Source organism: Peromyscus maniculatus, chromosome 1 (assembly GCF_049852395.1).
Source record: "Peromyscus maniculatus bairdii isolate BWxNUB_F1_BW_parent chromosome 1, HU_Pman_BW_mat_3.1, whole genome shotgun sequence".
NCBI classification, from domain to species: domain Eukaryota; kingdom Metazoa; phylum Chordata; class Mammalia; order Rodentia; family Cricetidae; genus Peromyscus; species Peromyscus maniculatus.
The window spans coordinates 85105684-85117161 of NC_134852.1; the positions used below are offsets into that span (position 1 = coordinate 85105684).

The following is an 11478-nucleotide window of genomic DNA, read 5'->3' on the forward strand; positions in this document are numbered from 1 at the left end:
GTAAGAGCCAGAGCAGCAGCAGGGTGTTAATGAGACCCTGTCTCCTAGAAATGTCAGAGAAGCTATACCCATGAAGTCTCATCAACATGGCCGCCGTAACAAGACCGGAGCAAGGACACCACCAGTCGACATTCTAACACGGAAGGGGTGAAGCCCCAACCCTAGACAAAGAACGACAGGTGACTAAGGAATGCCGCCATTGGGAAGAGATCCCCAAATTGTTTATTCAATATTAAGTGGTCAGCCCTGAAATCATATACATACGAATAACATTTTATGAACTGAACAAGTTATATTTATGCATTTAGGTACATACACACACATACACACAATTAAAAAGAAGCTACAAATTTTGAGGCAGGAGAGTGCATGGAAGGGGTTGGAGAAGTGGGGAAGTGATAGAATTTCAAAAGATAAAATCAGTTGCACAAAGTACTTTGAGACTGTAGTGGGTTATCCACCAGAGAAGACTACTTGGACACGGATTTAAACCAATAGCAAGTCTTTGTTAGCCAGTCAGCAGCTGTGCTGTGCATTCAAATCCCAGTGGAACCCTGAGCCTTTCTCAGGGTAAGATTTTTTTCTTTTGAGCTGAGGATCGAACCCAGGGCCTTGAGCTTGCTAGGCAAGCGCTCTACCACTGAGCTAAATCCCCAACCCCTCAGGGTAAACTTTAAAGCACAAAACCATGTCCTGGGTTGACACACTTCAGAACTGCAGAGACCAAAAGCAAGGTTAGTACATGCAGAGACTTTCCTAGAACTATGGACTTCTTTGTTCTGGCGGGTGTAGCTGCCTACGTGATGGGTCCCATGGCCTGAATGGTACTTCCATCATGACGTCAGCTGTGTTGAGGTCTGGAGCTTACTACAAAACAACAAAACTTTATGGTGCAAGCTGAGCATGCCCAGAGACATCTCTTGTCTATCATTTTAGTTTTTTACATATGTACTCCATGACTTTGAGCTAAGCATGCCTCCATTTAAAAAAAAATGATTTTAAACTGAGCACACTCAAGAGTGGGCTGACCCCTATATGACTATATATTGCCCCCTCACAACAAAATTCTATGCCGCTTTTGTTTGGAGAGAGTGTGGCTTTCAAAATGACTCCTCTGCTCTCCTTGCCTGGTGCAGACAACGCTTTTTTCTCTGCTCTTTCATGTCTTACCTGTGCTTATTTTGGCTTTACACTCACCAAGATGCTAACCCACTGTGTTGGGTTAAAACAATAAGCCCACTTGGGGCTGGTGATGTGACCACAGGCCTTTTGCCCAATCAGCAGAGTCTGGATGTGGGACTTGTCTGTATCTCCCCTTTCCCCTATTGACGACGTGCAGATACTGACGACGTGAGTATCAGGATTGCTGCTGCTTCAAAATCGCACGCTTTCCTTCATAGTGATCATTTCGCTGTGTTATAAGAGCTTGAGAATGGTTCTGATTCCGCCTGCCTTGACATCCATGCCATTATCTGATGTTCATGTTCTCCCTCCTCATCCCCTCAAGGCCTTGGTAAGCACCAGTGCCCTCTTCTTGCCTCACTTTAGCTGGAATCACTACGCATGGAAAATAATTACTGGAAATGTTATGGAAATGAAAGTGAAGAACAACCGACTTGTATAAATAAGCACTGCATAAAGCAGCTAATGAAATGGAATAATCTCCTTTTTATTTGGAAGCCGAGCCAGGGGCATGGAATGCTGCTGAGAATTAAGCCTCCCTCTGCACTGTCCACCTGACACTTGGCTGAGACACTCAAATTCTCAGCTCTCACCAGGCAGGGAGGAGTGACTGGTACACATGGGATGGCGGGCGCGGTTAACAAATGAGATGTGCATTGTCACACATGGGGCCGTAGGCACAGTGTGGGGGCTGGCCTGCTGGGCTCTCCAGGTGGACAGCGTGCTCATACCTGGGTTTAAGGCTATTGGAGGGGAAGAGCACCACACAAGAGCCCTGTCATGACGGGTGTCTGCTTTGCTCAGGCACCTGCACCGTGGCATATGGGAGTTCCATCTTCTATTTATTGAGCTTTTACTGTGTTTCAGGCAACGCAGGAAGAACTTTACGTGGATTATAGAGAGGCTCCTTTTCAGTGAGCTGAGCCCGGGACTGTGAAGCCAGACTCTAGGCGAAACTTAGAGACTCTAAGGCTTTGCCACCTTGTGTGACCTTAGATACATGACCTGACCTCTGTGAGCCTTCTTCCTTGTCTATCATAGAGGAATCAGTTTGTCTAGCCTGGGTACTGTGGACTGGATGTGTTAGTGACTTTTAGGGTACTTGTTGGCACTGCCAGGCACTTACTGTGTTACTGTGTATGACAGCTAGTACAAAGTAGAGCCTGCATCATCATTTCTATTTTCAAGTGAGAAAACCTAAGCTTTGGTAATGAGTTTGCTCACATCTCCTGCTAGCGAAGTTAGATGCTTGCCTTTGAAAACCTGAGTGCTATGCACAGGACTCCTTACCCAGGACTAGCTTCTGACCAAGGCCTAGGCACGCAGAGGGAGTTGGTTGATCATCGCAACCAGATCCATGGAGCGATTCCAGACGTGTAGAGAGTGCTGGGTAGGTGTGTGTGGGTCCCCTGAGGCATCTTTCCTTCTGTGGAGCAAGAAGTTTGAAGTTGGTAGTGAATGTTGCTTGGGAAAGTGGGGTTTTTGGATAAAGGGGAAGCAGGGAGCTGGAAGTAGAGAGGATGCTGCGGTTCCTAAGCTGCTTCTAGAAGGAGCAGAGTGAGTCTCGCCCCTGGAGGAGCAAAGCTGGGTTGGAAGGAACATTGCATGGGTCAAGTGTCTTTTTCTTGCACATGCCCCATCTTCCTGATTGTAGGCACTCTCAGAATACTGTCTGGGGGGGGGGCAGCCCACGGTGCCAGCTCTGCTTCCTTCTTCCCACAAGTGGGAATTGCAATCGGGAATCCTGCTCAGATTTGTGAGGAACCAGCATTTCAAAGACTCAGCCTCATTTCTTTTCTAAATCAACATCCAAAGACTTATCAGGTAGTGTGTCCCAGCATTGTCCTGGAAGTTAGGTCGTGATCACTATTGCAGACTCTATCCAGTCATAGTCTTCTCCAGATTTAGTAATGTAAGACGTCAGCTTGACGTTAAGAGAAACCATCTGAGGCCCATTTACACAGCAGAATTTTGGTCAAAATGTTCTGATCAAAAAACAATCTTTCTGTTGACCAAATTTTGGATAATGAATGATCTATAAAGAAGGCAAAAATAAGTGATCCAGACAATAACGATGCTCAGTGGTACTTGGGTGTTTTCCCTTCATTTTCCTCCTACCTACCCATCATTTTAAAACACCTGTTGAATGCTCACTTGTGCCAGGCAGTGGCATTCCAATGGGCAGGCTCCAGGAACCGACTGGCCTGGGGAATTAGATGTGGGAGTCCTGCTCTCGTTTATGAGACACCAGCATTTCAAGCACTTAGCCTCTTATTTTATTTAAAAAATGATCTTTTCAAACGAGCATGGAAAGATTTCTCAATTAATGTGTGTGCGGGAAGAGGAAAAGACACACAAAAAACATTTCCCTGTCAGAGACAACAGAGAATTAAGTGCTAGGAAAGAGACATGAGGGCTTCCGGGACTGACTAGCGAGTGACCAGCTCTGCCAGGACAAACGACCTTTGGGACTTTTGTAGTTTTGCCTTGGCATCTTTTTCTCTTGAGAACTGGATCCCTTGACTTGTTTCCCGCCCCCTCTCCACCTATCCTTCCATGTCTGTAAATATTTAAAGGGGAGCCTCCCCGCTGTACTTTGTAGGCTAGTTCTAACCCTTGCCACCAAAAGCCCAGGATGAGAAAGGCCTCCTGTAGAAGCACGAGGCGTGAGGACCTGGGGTATGGCTCCCAAGAAGAGCCCCCGCAGAATAGCCTCCCCTCTTCCTCCCCTCCTTTAAGCATTTCCAGTCTGAAAAATGAAGGAGGTATGATACATGAGGGATGGTGACTCATCTTTATCCCACCAAGCCCCGCCATCGGGATGGAAGAGTGGACCAGCTCTGGACCCGTCCTCTCCCATCTCCCAGCCGAGAGCAGCTCAGCGGCTGTACTTGTAACACTGGGCAAGGCCCGCAGGAGGCAGCTGCTGCCCATATGGAACCTGTCGGATGAGGGCTCCAAGGGGAGAGGGAGCTGGGGCTTCTTGCTCATGACACCACCCCCCCTCACCCCCCGTCTTTCTCTTAGCCATCAGAGCCCCTGGCAACCCTGATGCTCCTTACCCTGTCTCTGAAACAGCTGTCATGTGAGCTTTAGATCTGATTTGGTTTGTGTCCAGGTAGTCTATCCAATACCCATGGTCATAGACTACATGCTATTAAGAGTTTTGTGTTTAAGGCTGCTGTGGATCCCGTGTGTGTCAATGGTTGTCCTTGGCATGAGGTCCTAGAATGCAGAAAGGTCCACCTTGCAGTGGCTACCCTACCTGAGGACTGGGCCCTGCTGAGCAGAATGGCATCCTGGAAATTTGTAGTGTAGGTGCTCGAGATATAGGAGCTACAAAGTTCTGTGTACTCATTCTGCACTGGTGGGCACTGAAGCTCAGAGAGTTTATATGAATTCCAACTGTTTTCACCTCAGGAAAGAAAACGCTCGGAACCTGGGCCACCTGGACTGGGGGCTTATGTTCCTCTTCACTCTCCCTGGGGTACCTGGGTCCCAGGGCTCCCCTTCGGATACAGAGGAGGATATGGGGTGATCAACAGCCACTCACCTGCCAACTGACTGAAAGAGTGTGTGGTTAACTTCATGCATCAGGAAGGAACATGGGTTTGGGTTCAGATGTATATAAATCTTGTGGGCTCAAAACACAGTGAACTTTTCAGTGAACGAATGTCTCTTTGGCCCAGTGACCAAGAGTCCCAGGAGCCTGAAAGCCTTGAACTTCACCCTTAAGGCGCCAGGAGGCACTGTTTGTGGTGGGGTGGTTAACCCCAACTGGATGGTCAGGCCAGCTTCAACTTCTGCTGGGGTTGGGAGGCTTCTGCTACATGTTTCTCAGTCTGGGGAGCCTGGGAAGGCATCCTGGAGCTGGGAGAGGAGACCACAGTGCCCTATGCCCAATGAGGGGATGTGAGAGGCCATTGAAAGAGGAGCTAAGTCAATGGACACCAACATCCATCCGGCTTAGTGGGGCTTCCAGGAGTCACTCCCACCCCGTCAGAGGCCAAGGCCACACGGCACGCGAGGTTTCCTCAGCCCCAGCCCCGGGAACCTTCCCTGTCGTGCGTGCTGCGTGCTGATTCAGTGGGTACGCAGTCCCAAAGGCGGTATTTGCATCAAACTCCCAGGAGGCCGTGGTGGTCCTGGTCCAAGGGGCCTATCTTGAGAGGGGACAGTCTTAGGTTGCCTCTTCTCCAACACCGGGTTTCAACACCGCTTCTTGCCTTTCTGTGCTCTATCCTTGCAAGCACGGGCCACAACCCGCGATATCGCCAATGGCCCTCGCCCCCCACCACCCCAGAGTCCCTGGCACTCTCAGATACCATGACACTTCTTGAAATCAAAATCATGGGGACCAGACAAAGATGTCATTGTTGGAGAGTCACACATGTGACTCCAAATACCATCCCAGAGACCTGAGGCCAGGAGGCCTGCGGGAGCGGATCATCTGCCTCACAGAGCGGTAAGGGCTTGAGCGGAGAATAGATGCCCCTCAGTCTCAGGAGCGCCAATCTGTCTGGAGGAACTGGATTGTCAGGATCTAGTCCTGACATCTGTGGGAGGGCTGCTATCTAATCCGGTAGGATGACAGTTAACCCTTCTCCTGCCACGCAGATGTTTGCCTGGCTTTTTCTCATGAGTAGTTGAAGACTTCAAAAAAGTACTACATATTTTCCTTTCCTTCACCCCAACCTATAGGCAGGGAAAACTGATTAAGGAAAGAGGGGGTTCACCAGACCTTGGAGAAGGCCACGTGCCTCTGCAGAGCCCACTTGCCTTAGCCCGTGGATTCTGTGAGAAGGAGCCTCACCTTAGAGTCCCTACCCACTAAGCGTGACCTAGGCCTGGAGCAAGTCACAAGGAAAACAGCTTCCTGATGGGTTGGTTCCCGGGGAGTTGGTTCAGTATGAACAGACCAGGGTTTGGCAGGGGAGGTGGAAGAGTTAGTTCATCAAGGCATGTTGGCAAGCTTTAGGGCTGGTGATGGGCGAGTTGAGTTTCGGCTAGAGAAACCGGGACTCAGTGTCACTGTCTGCCCAGAGAAAATGGATACAAGCAAAGCATTTGGAAACTAGCCAAGCAGTGACACAGAGGGGGTCCCAGGAGGAAACAGATGCAGAGGAGAGAAAGAGAAGCATTCAACTGCAATATAAAAAAGCCACCCCCTCAAACTTTAAAAAGCTGAGGTGAATTATGAGGCTAGCGCAAATGGGTCGGGGCGGGCGGACTGCGCGCTTCGTGGGGAAATTAAAACGCATGGGGCCCTTCAGACTTTTGCTCATGGGATAGTAACCAAACTGCCAAAGGGCTGCTTTTGTAGGTGGAAGACTAACTGGTAAAAAAGAAAATACGAGTTAGGAAGCTGGTAGAATCCGAACAGAATCAGGACAGCAGCAGGGCGGACCTGGAAAGAGTCCGCAATAGAGGAGGAGCCAGCAAAAGTGGGAGTGGCTAGGCCGAGGCTCCCTCACCCCGGGCTTAAATCAGGGCTCCTGAGAGTCTGCAGGACTCGGGAGCCACACTTCTGTGTCCAAACCAGACAAGATTCTTCCATTAGCCCAAGCCTAGAAAGAGGAAGCTAGATTTCAGAAGAGCATTGTGAAGGTCAAGAAAGCCACCCCTGAAGCTCGATGCTGAGTGTGGGCCCAGTGCGACTCCGACGGCCACCAAGCCTGCCGCTCGGGCACCTGTGCTCAGAGGCTTTGTGTGCTGCCTTCTGGTCAGGGAGCTGGCTGCATATTGCACGGCAATACTCCCGACACCCAGATGACAGAGCTCTGAAGCAGTTACGGCGGCCACCAAGGCCCCAAGAGAGCCGGAGTTTTTAATAGTTTATACACCACCGCCGGCTGATGTTGTTTTGCAGCTGTGAAAACACCCGCCCCGATGCTACTGAGACCGTTTCCTTCTTACTGCGTCAAACAACGCACACAGAAAATGGCCAGACGTGACTCACAAGTTTAATAGGCCCTGTAGAATGGATAGAGCAGAAGAGCTAGGGTCCCTTTGCCTCAGGGAAAATTCATCAGCATCATAGCAAGTACCTGCTGATGGAGAGGACCAGGTTCCTGGTGCTGAGCACCAAGGCTGATCCTGCTCACTCTGTGGGCTATGAGACACAAAACCAGCACTATGGAAGAAGCTTAACAAAACAAACTCTGAAGGACAGCCTCTCCAAGTTTTTCCATAATGGATTCTGCTTAAGAACAGATGCAGTTGCCTCCGAGATTCAGAAGACTGGGAAGTTTCTCCAGTGGTTTGCAAATCAGAAGCACCTTAGCTCTCTGAGGTAAGTTCACTAGTGTTTATGAAAGTCCACCTCAGCCAACTACTAAAAAGCCAAGTGTTAGAACTTTGTCCAGAAGTCTCTCTCTCTGAAGGCACCTGCCTGAAGCAGAGGAACTGGAGTCCAATAGACAACTTTCACCTGTTCAGTTCCCCAGCCAGCCTGCTGGGCCGTCAGCAGGCAAAAACACATCCAATGTATGTGTGTATAGCACAGAAAGTTGTACTCATATAAGCACCATATTCAGATTTCACTGGAAGTTGAAACTCTGGAGCAAGAAAACGGGTGGAAAAACATGTTCTAAGACGGTGTAAATGGAAATGCGCTTTCCCAGAGGGAGGAAACCTTGTACCACCTCCCTGCTGGTGGCCAGGAGATCGCAGTTGTAGCAGCGCAGGAGATAGACTTGGCTCGGTGTTCCCTAGCCACACCGTGGATGAGGGATATATTTAGGGTCCAAAGCATTTAGCTGCAGTTCTTAGACAAATCTGGCTGCAGTCTGGCCAGTTAGAGTGGAGAGCTGCAGGCGTCTGTAAAGTTATGTAACACATTTGTATTGTGAGTCAACGTTTTGTCTTTATGCATGTGATCGAAGGTTACCTTGTATAGTCTTACTCAGGAATATGGATCTGGCCATTCGACAACTGTAAATCAAGCAGCAGGGATGTCTTAGCAGGGAAGGTGTGGGGGCAGGGTGTAAACAGCTGTAATTCACAGTTCATTTAGTCAGTTACCATGAAACCTCTATCCACCAAACCTTGCCAGTGAGCAGTATCTGAACTGTGACATTATCAGACCACCTTACGACCCCGGAAAGCCTAAGTTGACCCCCTTAGTGCTCACACCTAGGAGTTCTCTAAGATGGGAAAATTCTACCCAGAAACGAGGCTGCTCAGGTTCTGTGTTAAGAGTTGAGACCAGTGTATGAAAGGTGCCCTAGCCCCTGCGGCTCCTTCTCAGAGTACTGTGCTTCCTGGGAAGGGTGAGTGAGCCACATGACCCACAGCAGCGACAAAAGCCTCGAGAGTAAGGACTCTAAGTCTTCTCCCTAGGTTCAGAAGAAAAGAGATTTTTTTTTCCTCTCAAAAATTTCAGCTCTGGGAAAGTCTTCATGTACTCTGCTGTGAAAACTGTCATGAACTGATACTTTAGAAAGGTTGAAACTTTGTTTTGTTTCTTTAAGTTTTTGAGAGCCCCCTTTCTCTCAAAACTCCTTTTATGTATGCGCCCCCCCCCACTCCCCTTAAGCCTTAGCGGGAGCACGTTTCTCAGAACTGGTTAGGCGCCGCACCTGCTGCACACAGGGCTGGCTCTAGTGTGGAATCCTGCTTTGGTTGCACGCTCATGGCCTCTGACAGAGAAATTAGAATTTCACCCAAAGCAGGGCAGTGCCACTTGTCCTTGAGAAACAGATCTGTGTCATTTTTGTGTGACAGCTATCACCCTTTTCAAAAATAGTCATTCGTTACTAATGCATTTTAAAAGTTGAAGTTAAACTTGCAAGTACTTTTGCTATTGTTTTCTCTTTGACTCACTAGTGTGTGTAAACGAACAGCTCACTATCGAAAGGGCCAGGAAGACACCAGAACAGGCTGCTCAGTCTTCTCTCAGAGATCAGGCCTCAATTTCAGTTTCCTGAGACTTGAGCAAGCAGTCTCTGGGAGGGCCGTGAACAAAAGACACAGTCCTTGCGGTAGCTCCCTTTCTGCACGTACTCTGACTCCTCAAGGTTCAGCCAGATGTTTACTGGGACAGTCATGTTCCTGCAAAATATTTTCAGTTATGACTGGGATTTTTTTTTTCAGTGCCCCCCTTTAGAAGTACATAAGAAAACAACTTCAAGTGCCATCTTCTGTAGTGGGGAGGGGATTTTAATCTTCCAGACTCCCTTCAATGAGTAGCTTGAAAAAGCCCTTGCCCAAACCTCATCGTGAAGTAAATGGGTCAGTAAACCCAAGTGACATGTATAGTTTTTGGTCTTTCAATCGGAAAGCTGTAAACGCTCTCCAAAAGGACTGTGCTTTTCCTGCCTAAGTGAGCACTGGCTACAGATGAGTTTGCTCCCCCCCCCCCCGCCCCCCGCCCGAAGCTGTTTCAAGCCATCATTTTAAGATAAATGTCAGTTTTACCTCGTCTTCTTACAATATTGACTTTTGTTGTTACCTAATGTGGCACAGTGACTCCCAAGCTTCTCTGGTGACTATTTTGAATCTTAAGAAACATCTGAGGGTGGCATCAGCCTAAGCATGATGAATCAGTCAACTCAAGGACTGGCAGATTCTTGGTACATTTCAGGTCAGGAAAACCTGACCCAGATTCCCTTCATTTATATAGCTGTTTCAAAGCCAGCATCCTGTCTGTTTGACACATCAGGTTTTATTTTAATAAGAAAGGAAGTGATTCTATTTTGCTTTTCAGGAAGGAATTAATATTGAATTCTTTTTGTTTATATTTTTTTGGACATTGTCTCCCACTTTATGTAACTTTTCTGTTATGTTTAAGCATGGTCAGCAGGTTTTTCCTAATCAGCATGTGGCCCTTTGCCCACCTGCCCTGTCTTCTAAGATGATGCTGAGACTTGCCACTTTGGGTATCAGGTGTCCCATCACTAGCCAGGCATATGTGAGCACATAAGCTTTAAAAAATAAACAAATGAGAAGACACTTTGGACTGAAAGGAACACCAGCTCCTCCCCAACATTGCTTTAGTGTATTTCTTATGGAATGAATTCACGGAAAGGACGGTTTAAAAATTGTGGATGCGAATATATTTCTGAAATAAAAATTTAGACTGTAAAATAGTTTTATAGTAAAATATTTCCATTCCTTTTTTTTTAAACCACCGCTTATATGTGAGCTCGTCTGAGATTTTTACTCCCAGTGGATGCACCTTGGTTCCACTGCTTCTCTTGTGGATTCTTGGGGTCCTGCTTCTCCCACATTCTCTACAGCCCCTGCCACCTATCTGTCCCTGACGCTTGGCATTTCCTAGCCATTGATTCAGCACCTCCTTCCTTCTCAGCCACACTACTCCTGTCCAGGACCCTTTTCCTGAGGTGCGCCTGGCCTGCAGAATGCTTTAACTGGGCTCCTCAGCTCTGGAGCCTCTCAGATGCCACCTCAGGGGGGCACATTCCCAGAAAATGTTCTGAATAGGCAGTCCTTTGGGTGACAAATATCCAGTGACTCCCCACTGCTAACAGATTACAAGTCTGAACTGTTTCCTGGAGCTCAGGAGACTCCAAAGCCCGCTTCTGGCTCTGCCCGCCTCATCTGAAGCCTTTTGATTCTGCACAACTCACCTCATTTGTTCCTGAACATGCCACATGTCCTCTGCTTAGGTTTCTCCAAGGCCAACGCTCAGGGCAAGTGCCACTTTAAAGGGGACGTTCCCCACTGCAGGTTAAGTAAGTCTCCCTGGGTTTTATATTTTGGGGAACTCAGAGGCAATTCCACTTTGCAAGATTTCCTTGGAGGCCAAAGGGTTTAGAATCATGAGATCCTTTGAGCCTGGCAGCATCAGCCTTCGGGATCTCAGCTCTGTTTACTGCATTGTTCTGGGATTAAGAGGCAATGTTTGGGCATTAGTAATTTGATTTTGTGGAAGAGTTTGATAAGGTGTTCTGGGGAGAGCCAGCCTGTGTATGGTAGACATATACATGTTCACAAGTATGTCTTAGGACTTCTGATATTCTAAACATTCTTCTGGGCCAGTGTCCACCCTCTTGTCTGTACCCACTCTTCTCTTTTTGTTTGCCTTTACTTTATTTTCTTCAATTACACCTTGAACTGGCCCACCCCTCCAGCCCCCCTCCCCCCCAAATATCCTATCCTCTTCCACTGTGTGCAGTTAACTCCTCTTCTCTCAGCCTCCACATGGGCTGCATCAGGCTCTGGAGACCCTCCCTAAGCCCTGGCCAAATCCTCCATAGTCTGCCCTAAGCAAATAGCATTGTTTCTCTGAGAAGGGGCCGAGTATTCAGATAGTTTGAATAAGCTTGGTCACAT

At 48.2% G+C, this 11478-nt stretch overlaps 1 pseudogene; it reads left to right on the top strand.

Moving 5' to 3' along the window:
- The first annotated feature begins 6815 nt into the window (after positions 1-6815).
- LOC121828103 (inositol polyphosphate multikinase pseudogene) lies at positions 6816-7705 on the top strand (annotated as a pseudogene).
- Positions 7706-11478: the final 3773 nt, after the last annotated feature.